The 12,329-nt window shown below is 42.6% G+C and overlaps 1 long non-coding RNA gene across 1 annotated transcript; it reads right to left on the bottom strand.

The window, feature by feature from the left end:
* Positions 1 to 1,886: 1,886 nt before the first annotated feature.
* On the bottom strand, positions 1,887 to 11,507 carry LOC137461796 (uncharacterized). Its single transcript, XR_010993487.1, has 4 exons — positions 11,414 to 11,507; positions 11,238 to 11,324; positions 10,636 to 10,659; positions 1,887 to 2,069 (listed from the first exon to the last, which is right to left on the bottom strand). It is a non-coding gene; the product is annotated as an uncharacterized lncRNA (long non-coding RNA).
* Between the last annotated feature and the right edge of the window lie 822 nt (positions 11,508 to 12,329).

Below are 12,329 nucleotides of genomic sequence, written 5' to 3'. Positions count from 1 at the left end.
AAATTCAGAAAGCCTCTCCTGTGGCTGGTTGCTCTGTTCTCAGTCCCTCCAGCACTGGGAAACGCTGCTGCCCAGGGTAGGTCACAAAGTGCGAGCTCTCGGTGCTCCCCGGGTCCTGGTCTGGAGCAGGTTTGAACAATTCCAAGAAAGGGGAAAGGAAAAAACCAGTCCAGGGAAAACTTGGACTGCCTCAGCTAGCTAAACTAATTAAAAAGCAAAGAAGGGCCCTGTTCTGCCCCGTCCGTGCCCAGACACCACAGTGGAGTTCTGTGTCCCAGCAGACTGTGGAGGAGTGAGCGCAGCCTCTGATAACAAACACTGTGCTTCTTCTTCTCCCCGCCTCCGCTCTCAGAGCCCGTCTGGAAGGCACAGAATACAATATCCAGCATCAACAGAACACACAACTGGGGATACGAGCATCATAACGTCACCCTAGGACGAGGAGGAAACACATTATTCCAAAATGGATAGCCTCATTTGGAATGCAAAGTCTTCCTCTCTCCCCGTCTCTGTTTCCACTTCCGTAAAATGGCTTTCTGCTCTTTGGAGATAGGAAGGTATTTTTGCTGATGTTTGGTAAGAGGTCATGGAACAGAATTGATAAATATTGATAAATCTGTTGATAAATAGAATTCCAGTCTGTCTGCAGATCCTGACTCTTCACAGACCTTGAGCAGACCTTCACAGACCCTTACACCAACGGTCAGGTCCAGCATGGTAATGAGCATTTCCAGCCTCCATCCTAGTTCTGTCTGAAACTGTGGAGTGAAAAGAATAAAAAGTGATATAAATACTGCTGTCACTCAGAGCATTTGTTGCTTCTTAAAGAGAACTCAGTAAAGTACAGGATTAGGTCCTGCTTAGTTTTTTGTCTCTAGTTCTTTCTGCCTTGTTTAAACTTAGTTAGTCTCCTTCTCCCTTTCCAAGTATCTTCTACAATGTCCTTTCTGTTCAAATTCTGTATTATCCCAGCTGGGAGGACAGTCCTGGACAAAACATCCCGAGGAATGTGTACACTATCTATCTACCCTGCTCTGACTTTATGGATCAGGTATTGCTTGTCTTCCCCTGGCCAGTGTGTAAGCTTCCATAAAAGTGTAAACTGGCTTAAAGTCTGAGCGTCAGGCATGGGCTAATCCAGCTGAAATACAGCCATCTGTAACAGAGAGCAAAATTAAAATTTGTCCTGCCAGAAGAATGTACTGATCTTTTACAATGCTTGTGGAATGACAGCTGCAGATAGTACCTTGAGATGCTTGCTAAATGGGGAACAGGTCAGGTATAAATCCTAAATTCTTCCTGCTACAGAATATCTTTCCAGAACAGAGCCAAAACCTAGATAAGATGCTCTTCATTGTGAATTGACACTGCAGGTGTGCTGAAATATTTGCTGATACTTCTCGAGGGCTAGATTCACACACAAAAAGAAACATACTAGAACAACAAACTGAGTGAACTTAAGATAATGAAACAAGAATGAAGTGTGGCTCCAATCCCTTCCTAACTGGGACAGAACTAAACAGTCACCAGGCCCTCCCTTGCTTTAATTTCTCTGGCAAGGAAAAAAGACACAAGATCAACATGACATTGATGTCCCTATGATCTGCTGGACAGGAGGTGTCTCACTGCCTGGCCTGTCTGGCAATGACAGAGACATTCCCAAGGGTCTTTGCTCAGTCCTGTCATGCGTGTTTTGGCAGGGAGATTTTTTTTAATCCTTGTGCAAAACTGAATGGTTTAACAAAGCAGAGGTATAGATAATGTATTCTAGATTAGTGATCAGTATTGCAGTTAAACCTCTCCTCAACTCCACAAAGAAGGGATAAAAGAGAGAAGAAAAATTAATGGATTCTTCAATCTTAAGGCCCCTGAGTGCTATACCCAGGTTCTGTGAGCATTTGTGCCTACACAATTCTTCCAACTCCAGTCAGAGAGGAGCAGCTGCAGTGAGAGCAGTGGAGTTCGTGCCAAATTGTTCTCCTGATGAGATGCAAGAGGAATTTCAATTTCAGTGGAAACCACCAACAGCATCTAACAGAGATCAGAATCTAGACCAGCTCTCTCTGACTCTGGAAAACAGGAAGAAAGCAGCACACCATTAAAACAATATCTCATAAAATAAGCAGAGCTCATTTGGGTGTCAGTGCAGGTAACAATCTATCAGCCTGTCACCTATCTTGACAGCTGTCATCTGGGACTGACACACTGAGAGCACAGTGCTTTCTGTGCTTCTCTCTTGTTCTGCTCTCCCATGCTCATGTCCTAGTCCCACATTTTAAAGCCTTTTTCCATCTCCTACGTGCATTTGATATTCACATCTATTGATTTAGGTCTTTTGACATTATCCTACAACGTGCCTTTTGCTGACAGTATTCACTTGAGAATGATTAGCCAGACATATTTTCAATGCAACAGCCCCTGAGGTGGGAGTTCTGGGACAGGGCCTTTTCTGATGTGATTTGGATGGAATGCCCACCTGCATCACCTAATGTCCCATCCTGCCGCTTCAATTTTTCATTGCATTTCTCTGCTGTCCTTCTTTCTGCTTCTTCCATACAACTTGGAACCCTCTCTCCACACTTTTACTTGTTTATTCATTTTACAACATCTTTCTTTCAAATACAAGTGGCTAAATACTGCCGACCCCAGCAGGAAATAAGGATACCAGGCCAGGTATAAAAGATGTTGCCTCCAGCACTTGTGGTGGAGTTACTCCTATACTCCTATGATGCAACATAAAATCAAGAATTCCAATTAGGAAAGTGGACACCATCTCTGATAGGAAGGAGAGAGTGTTTGCCATTAGGCTAAGAAATGAAATCTCCAAACCTTGTTCTAAAGAAAAGACGAGCATCTTTAAGCCTGCAAAAAGTGAAGCTGCAATTCAGGGCTGTTTCAGTCATCATGGTAAAGAAGGTTGTTGACATAAATCACACATATTTTGCTTTCATTGATACTGGTACAAATCCAGGATAAACACCACAATTTCCCTGGGATTACTTCACATTCATGCTGATGCAAATATTATTAAAATGCCATTTCTCACTGTTAAGATGAGAACCCTGCAGCAGCACATCCACCATCCACCTGCTGCTGCTGCTGTAGCTCCTCATTAGAAATAGGCTTATTGAATGAAGATCAGTAGAGCATTTTAGCAATTCATTTTCTTTGTTCTCTCTGTCTCTCTCTCTCCAGGTCTCATTTATAGCCAAGGGAAGGGGAAAGAAACAACGTCAGTAATTTCTGTCTACAATGAAATACAAATTCTTCTTCCCAAGATTCCTTGTGAAATCAGCCCTGGCTAACTGGCTGCTTTCTCTCTTTTCATGAGAGTGACAAAACTCCAGTAATGAATGACAAATGCATCAGAGAAAATGCTGCTAAAGTTGGTGAGCCCGTGTATCATTTTGGTGCTCCCAGAGCACACGGGCTTGTGATTGTGACAGAATCACTGGTCTTTACTGGGGGCTCTGGAGAGAGACCAGGATTATCTTTGCTCTGGAGAACATTCCAGATTCCTGCTGAAATAAATGTATTTGCTGCATTCTGCAGGCGCCTTCTGTATAAATCACAGAGTAAAATCCAGAGTCCCAAGCCTTTCAGTCCAAACATACAGCATCTGCAGCTAATGCTTAAGCAAAATTCCTTGAGACAGTGCCAGAGCAATTCCTTAATCTTGCCTAATTTTGTAGGAACAGATGGAAGGAAGTGTAGACACACACATATTGCTTTTCAGGTTTCTGCTTGTGACTCCTGAGCATCCCTATTGCTTTAGCAGATGTATCACAGGGAAGACCAAGATTTGCCATATAAGTTTCATATTATCACCATTTTCTCCTGTGTTAAATCATTTGACACTCCTTCCTACTCTGTAGGGTTCCCTGATAGAATCTTCTGAGTACAAACAGCTACAGCTACAATGTTAATTGGTATTTATGCAGCAAATACTGCCTAACTATGTGGTCATTTGCAAGTTCCCTTACATCAGTCATTTAATGATTTTTAACATTGTCAAGTAAGTGTATCAAATTCAGAGTGTTTGGGTCCCCTGACAAAAAAGTAACCCAGAAAGCTGAAATAGTCCTGCCTATGCCTTGACATTATTCCCACTGGATGTGATCATTGCAGGATTCCACATTCCCTTATACTGTAAAAGTTAGTACTAGCAACTGATTTACCCCATTACCTTCACCTGCCATGCAGCTGGAGTCTGCCTGTAGTGTGAGTGCCTCAGCCAGCTTCAGACAACTTCAGAGTCACAACAGAAGCACAGATTTTAGTCTGGGCTGCACAAGCTTCCCCAGGTGTCCTGGGTGTGTGCAGCTCACTTGGGCTTACATCCATCCCACTGCACTTCCCTGTGGCTGTCCCCCCATTGCCTCCCACCATTTAGCTTCCTGTTACCTAGGAAAGCTAAATGAAAGGTGCAAGTGCCAGGTTCACTGTGATACAGTGGCAATCCAAGACTTCAGATTTGACAAGCCCTTTATCCTGCCTGAAGTCCTTTGTATGGAGAGCCCTTTCAACATGAGTCTCCTTAGTTCTGTTTCGATTCTTATGGAACTGGACTTTACAAATCGTTCCAATGGTAGAAAGGAGAACAGATGGTTTTCAGGCCCAGTTCCTGCCACGGATAGAAGCATATTACTTCTTCAGCTCCTTGCAATATACTCGGCTACCAGGATGTTCCTGACAGGATTATCTGATGACCTCTCCAGCTGTGTCTTTGGAATATCTTTTAAAGATGTGTCTAGAAGCTGCAGCAGCTGAGGATGGCAGCATTGCATCTCCCCCATCTGCTCGCTCCATATTTGTCTCCTCTGTAAAAGCACATGAGCACACCCCTCACCCAGTCATGCTGTGCCTGCTACCATCACTTTGGGGATAATGAGAATACTACATCCCCAGGGATATGGGAAAGGCAAAACATTGTTGGGACTCAGCAGAAGGCGTTTTATGTTGTTGCTTCTGACTCTACTGCATTTCTGAATTAGGAAAATGTATTCAGGGAGTCTTTTATCCATTTTTCAGGCCTGCAGTGAATTTGTACAATCCCACCAGAGACTCACATGCCATTGTCAGTAACCAGGAGACACAGCTTAATACTTCAGAGATCTCAGTGCAGCACATGGAACCACTCTGGCTATTGGCCACAGTTCTGAAAGAATAATAATGGAAAAAAAAAGTGCTTGCTACAGGACTGTAGACCTAAGGGAGTCAAAATTCTATTGATCCCAGCCCATCTTGTTCTCATTACAATCTGCTCTGCTACTAGCATCAGGAGTTTTGACAAGATCCATTGTTATTAGCGGGGTAAATACATCTTTAGGTGGCATAAATCAGCAGCACTTGCTATGCCAATTTATAGTAACTGCAAATATAGACACTCTGACATGTGTTATGTGCAAAGCAATAGTGTACAGGGTCAATATGGAAGGCTCCAGTATGGGTGAGGCTTGAAGAGCATTTGTTTGACTAATCAGCTACACTATGCAATCAGTGTCTATTTTTCCTCTCATAAATAGGGATGCATGAGGGAAAGAATGATTTTTAAGTACTCATACAGTAGATTTTAACAACTGCAGATTTGAGACAAAAAAAAAAAAAAGCACAAATAAAGCTTCCCAGCTGCTTTTTTTTTTTCTTCCAGTTGAATAAATAATTGCCTTTGGTTCACAGAATAAATATAAAACTCCTCAGAAATAGCAACTCAATGAATGACCAAAGAAGCTTGGCACTTTCAGAAGGAACTCCTCAAGAAACAGCATATGTAGGAGACAATGAATTATATATTTTCTCATTTCCTCTGTGTGAGAGACAACTAAAAATCTGGAATAGCAAAGTAAAGAAATAACTATTTAATTAATAAACTGAATGAAGAGACCAGAGCATGACAGAATAGCAGATGCTTCACTCTGGAGTCCTGAATAAAAGATAAAATACAGCAAGACATTACCCAACCATCTCCACTGTAGTTCAACTTCTAAAACAGGTCTGCATGCTACAGCTTTACTAAGTGCACTGAATAAAACAGCACAAATACTTGAGAGAAGGGATTACCATGAGAGAAGGAAGTAAAAAGCAATATGACAGTGTCACACAGAAAAATAAAAACACAGACACTGCATGGTTTGAAGCTGAGCTGGTGCAAGTGTTGGTGCCAACTTCACCATGAAACCACAGGGCCTTCTAGCTCTAAAACCTGTGTTTCTTAGGAACATCAAGCTTTAAGCCATTGCCAGACTGGGAGCTGAGCTTATGACTCAAAGGGATATGGCTGTATGATCTTTTTCAACCCATCTTCTTGTAGGGTGGTTTCTATTCATTTAACATCCCTTCATGGTCTTTATTAGCAAACAAAGCGTGAAGTACTTCACATGATCTGTGTGAATTTTTATGAAGGAGGAGAAGAGCATCGTAAGATGGATGTGTCAGCTGGGAGATCTGGGAGATTGGCTGTAAGAATTGTAAGGAGATAATTTAAAGAAAACAGTAATCAAGAGAAGTTGAAAGAGTAGAAGAATGTCACAAAAGGAAACAAGCTGCTTTTCTCAGCTGAAAGAACTGGGGTGATATGATTCTCTGAGTCCCAGACTGGCTGCAGTGATTATAAACTTTATTTTATAAGCTCCCACGAAGCTGCATTTTTAGAGATTATGATTTACTCCAGATTAAGTAGCCCCATAAATCCTGCCAGATGGAAAATGGTTTGATTGTTTTAAGAGAAAATTATGTAACCAAGAAAATCCATTCTTTTCCTTTCTCCCTTTTTCCCCAGTTAAAACATTTTAACAGCAAAGCTGAGTTTTACAAGGAGTGTAACAGACAGAGTAAATTCTGCTAACATTAAAGCTGTAAAGGGATCAAATGATTCCCCAAAGAACCACTTCTCCATTACAGCAAAATCCAGTGATTTTCTGTATCAATCATTCCAGGATAGCAGAGCATTAGGTAACACCTGGCACTCACATGACCTCTCAGAAGGTTTGTGTTCATGGCAAGGTTTGTTTGTGTTCTAGCTCCAGTGCACTCATTATTTGACTCCTGTCCAGGCACCAAGTCCCACAGTTTCCATATTGTGGTAAACTAGTGGTTAGTAGCTCAAACCGATTAACACAGAAAATAAGCACAGCTTGTCTTACATAAAGGTAAGAAAGTTGAATGGTACAATTCAGTTCTGTTGGCCTCCCTGGAAAAGGAGGGAAAATGTGAGGGTTTTGTCTTTAAAAAAATGAGGCTCTCAGCATGTTCTGCCTTCCAGCCAAACCAAGATGTGAAATAGGCAGGGATGGTGAGGGAGGGAAGGAAATCATGGGGTCCAGCTGATGTGGCAATATAATTCATACAGCACATTCAAATGGACTGGCACGGATACTTGCAATAATAAGGTGGCATTTTGATAAACAGGAAGATGGTATGGACTGGGCTATTTTGAGATTCTATCAGATCTAAAATCCTGCAGTAATCTAACATGAATAGGGCAGCATGCAGCATTTCAGCCAGTCATTGCTGCACAGAGTCCAAGAGCTTTTGGTTAGCTTAAAGTATGCCTTGCAGAGAGACTGCTAAGGTGAAACCCCCGTGGTATTGAATCTGGTGCCAAAATGTTCAGTAATTTCAGTGCAAAACTTACACTTGAGTCTTGTTGTACTCAAAGTAAAACAATTTACCCTAGCTCTCAACTGCCAGCTCTGGGCTATATTCTGTGCTCTGGGATCAGCAGGGACAGCTCACCAGGGTGAGCACCGAGCAGACCAAAGCCTCATGTTTCCTCATATCCTTGACAAAAAGACCCCATTGAGAAAGACTTGTTTTACTCTGCTCTGCTGAAAACGCATGAAGGGGGAACAGAGCTCATCCCACTCATTTTCTTGCCTGCATGCAGCAATTGGTGGATCTCTCATCAGACATCTGTGGGTGTTGTTAAACAAGGCCCACAGGCTCCCCTTAGGTGCCAGCAAAATGCTGAAGGGCCACGGTGCTCACATCTGCCCTGCCCTGGAATTGTGAAGGTGTCCTTAGAAGAAGAAACTTAATGGCTGTTAATACAGCATTGAAAGCATCCCTTTCACCACTCTATTTTCTGTGCATCCTTCTCACTTTCCTCTGGTTCATCCATCAATCTTTGTATCTCTCTCTGCCTTTTTCTCCTTTCTGGTGCGTAAAGACTTTGCTCAAATGGCAAAAAACTATGTTCTTCTTCCAGTCTTGGAATTAAAGTCAATATAAAACTTATCTCCAACTTAAGTTTTTTTATACCTTCAAGGGTGTTTCTATTATTCCATTGTTCTATTATTTCTATTATTACATTATTTCTATTATTCCATTATTTGATTATTTCTATTATTCCATTATTTCTAATATTCCATTGTTCTATTATTTCTATTATTCCATTATTCTATTATTTTAATTTGCTATTAAAATAGCAAATTTTAACTGACAACTTACAGCCACTGATGTGCATGCAAGGAGCTTAAAACCCATGTTACTATTGCATGAACCCACACTGAGCCTGGAAGCCAGGCAGAGCCTGCCGAAGGTGACACTGCCAATGCATCCGAAAGAGGAGGCCAAGGACACCATGCACATAAGTACTAGCTACACTAGCTACTGTTTTCCTGCTCCCCCATTTCCAGAGCTCCAGATTTAACAGATTTTTAACAGCTCCAGATTTTAATTTTTCAGAAAAAAAATACACAAAGGATGTAAAGCATGAAAGTGGAGCTGCAGAAGTTAAACCTGTCAAAATTATGATGTGAAACAGTGCTGCCTTTCCACAGAGAAAAGGATTTCTAGAAAAACAGCAAGTCTTCCCTTTTAACCAAAACCAAGCCTGACTTCCAGACAATTTGAAAACAGACAGTGATTATGGCAAAACAAGGCTTCTCCTACAAGGCAGGCAAAACTCTGCTCTTTGGAAATGTAGAACATGAGGCCTTAATTTTGCCTCGTGACATGGAAATTAACAGTAGATGAGGATTGCTGAGCGCAAAATCCTCAAGGGGAAGAATCACTTATCCCCAGGAATATTTTCCACTCGGCATCCTCTGGCAATGGAGATCTTTGGAGCAATGCCAGGTGAATCAGGCAAATGGCAGTGAAGGGAAAGCCCTTCTCTTTCAGGTAACAGTTCTAGCTGCAGTGATCACTGCCCGAGGTTTGCTGATGGCCTGAGGGCAGACAAATTGCTGGTCTTGGTCCTGTCTCTTTCTCATTCCAGGTCCAGGAAACCAAAGAAACAAGCACATGGCAGTAATTTTAGGGCTGTCCCTCCTAAAACACTCCTAGAGTTTTGGCTCAAAAGAAAGGTAACAGAGATGTGTGGTACTCCAGGAGCACTGGAGAGTAGGTGTCACTCTCTCAAGGCAGGTAATTGCAGTGGCACCTCATCACACACACACACACACACACACACACAGAATCTGGCAATCAACTTCAGTCAGCAGCTGCTGACTTAACCAAATTAGTATTGTGAGGGTGAATTAGCCACATGCTGGCACTGCAATTCTAATTGCTTTCAAATACACATTGTAATAAAAGTCTAATTAGCACACCTCTCCAAATGGAGCTGATGGTACCTAGGATGGTTTTGCATTGGTGACAAGTAATGAAGGATAATACACAGTCACCTATACTTTTCTTCTCGTCTTGTTTTTTGGGTTTTGTGGTAGAGGTTTTCAATAAACACAGGAAAACAAGAAGGAAAGATCAGACTGACAAACTGCATGAGATAAAATACATAGATCAGAACCTCAGGAAGGCTTTTCAGCAGAAAACATTTAAATAACATGACCATAGGGATCTGAATCTAACGCCCATGTGCTGAGCAGTGTGGCTGAATGACCAGCTGGCAGGAAGATGCAGCTGTTTGCAGGCAGGCACACAGGTCTATATGCAAGCACATCAAGGCACACACTCACTGAATGTGAACCCACACACAACCCCCAAGTCCTGCAGGCAGTGATCCAACAGCACACAGACAGCCCCAAACCCCAGCACACAGCTTCAACCACAGACACATTTGCTGTACCACTGCCATGGCCACACTTCAGCTGCACAAGGCAGTTGTGAGGAGTGTGACTGGCACCACTGAACATCTCTGGAAAGGGTGTTGTGGGTTGCAGGGAACACCAGCCTTCTCCCAGCACAGGAAATACTGCTCGATGGGAGGCAGAACAGCAGCACGATGAGGGATGCCTGGAATTATGGATATGTTGCTTTTCCTTCCAGACCTACTCAGTACAAGGCACGGCAAGCCCTGAACTATTGAGCTTGTGTGATGACCTGTACAGTTTGCAGCAGCCACTGCATACATTAATAATGCCACTGTCTGTGCCAAGGACTGACCCTGCTCCCAGCCAGGGTCAAGGTCCACTGACTGTATGCTGTGAAGTAGTCCAAATTCTATGAACACAGAAACAGAATAGCTTGCCATTAGGCCAGTGATCAGAAGATGGAGAAACTTATTGAAACATGAGCATATGGTACCCTCCTCCTGCACAGCACATGAATAAATGGTGAAGCACTTGCCAGCACAGCTGTCTCCATCTCACCCTCGCAGGTGACTCTTTTTCCTGAAGGCAAACAGCATAAGCACAGGCTATGAAAGGGAGTGGAGTCCCTTCCCAAACCTACCTGCCATTCCATTGCCACATTTTTCTGAGAGACAGCCAGACCTATGTAAACAGAAGGGAAACAATTAGTTGCTCATCCAAGTGGTTCTGTGGAAAGTTATTACTTAAAAGCTAATTAAAATAATTAGGGGGCATTTTAATTAAAACATCAACTTAAAATGAATGTAGTAGATATCAAGCCCAGTGGGATGCACAGCTAGCAGATTCCCCTTGGAGGCTGCTAATTAATGTTTGAAGTGACTGCTAACAGTAAATAAAATAATAATATTCCTTTAGGCCTTAGAAATTTTAAGAATCTGGTTCCTTTTTGTCCAATGCATGCTCAAGGCTCAATCCCTACTGCATGCCCAAATAGTTTGAAACAGTATTTCAGGATATTAGAAGATTAGAAAGCTGTAGTAACTCAGACTAAGTCTTTTTAATGCTATTGTATCCCTTTAATCTAACAGTCTCTTGCAGCAGAGAAAAAACCACTGGAATTCCCAGGAACCACGCGACCCACTGGACCACATTGCAGGGCTGCTGTTTTATTCAGCTCATCTGTTCTCATATCAGGACCACTTCCATGAGCAGGTTGTTTATTATCAGAAATTAAAAGAAAACCTTATTTTTCCTTACTCTGATACCAGAAGTGTTATAGCCTGGGAAAAGTTGTTCCTGGGTGCACATCTGGAGCGTCCTGACGCTCCACTGAACAATACAGAAACCCACACAGAGCTCAAGCCCACCTCTGATGCTGTGCCTCGGTCTCCAAAGAGGGAGACACCAGCCTTTGTTACCTCTGAAAGTTCTGCAAAGCATTTGCTGTAACACTGCAAAGGATCTAATTCTGATCTCAGTGGCTCTGGTGGTGATCTGAAGCATCTCTTGTTCTCTCACTCTGCACAGGCAACACACTGAGTGTGACACTACCTGGCAAAAGGTAAGACAGCTGCAGTATCAGAGGGGGCATGCTGGTCATTCATCCATTTAAACAGCTCAAACCAGAAATCTCCAACAACTACAGAAGGAAATGCTCCATTTCACACAGAAGTTAATTGCCAGGGATTCCAACACAAGACAGGAAGGTCTCTGCAGTAGAAGAAGATGATGCTCCCAATAGTATGTGCAGTACCACGAGGAATAGAAATATCTGTGTTTTCAGCTGAACAGAGCTGAGCTGTGCTAATTCCTGAGCTATAGATTGTAAGTTGCCCAAAGAGAGGGGAATGCATTAATTACTTAAGAATAAATTGATCTGCTGTTATTTCAGGTCCTTTGTAAGAGAGACAATTCCCAAACAGCAGCTCCTTCTTGTAACACAAGCTATCCCTTGCCCCCACTCCCCACAGAAGAGCAGGATGGGAGCCTGCAGGACGGGCAACTTTCAGGATGTACAGCAAACTTCTACCAGGCACTGCCTTTGTAAGCTCTTCACCTTTCTACATGCCAGTTTATAACAGTGCAAAGCAGGTGTGAACTGTCACCACTGGAAGTGAGACCGTGTCACACTTACCTCACCCTGCTAAAAATGCTGAAAGCAGGTAAAAAGTAATAAAGAAATGGGTCCGGGGGCTGCTGTCCTATGAAGGTCTGTCTCTGCTCTAAAGGAAATTCAGAGGCAATTTAGTTTTACAGGAATAGCCTTCTTTTCTAGACACATTTAAGACAACAGGAAGACTGTTCATCAAATTCTTCCTGTTACTCTGTGTAACT

This window comes from Anomalospiza imberbis, chromosome 23 (assembly GCF_031753505.1).
Source record: "Anomalospiza imberbis isolate Cuckoo-Finch-1a 21T00152 chromosome 23, ASM3175350v1, whole genome shotgun sequence".
In the NCBI taxonomy this organism is placed as follows: Eukaryota; Metazoa; Chordata; class Aves; order Passeriformes; family Viduidae; genus Anomalospiza; species Anomalospiza imberbis.
The sequence above is the reverse complement of the archived record's forward strand: the minus strand, read 5'-3'. Positions and strand labels throughout refer to the sequence as shown.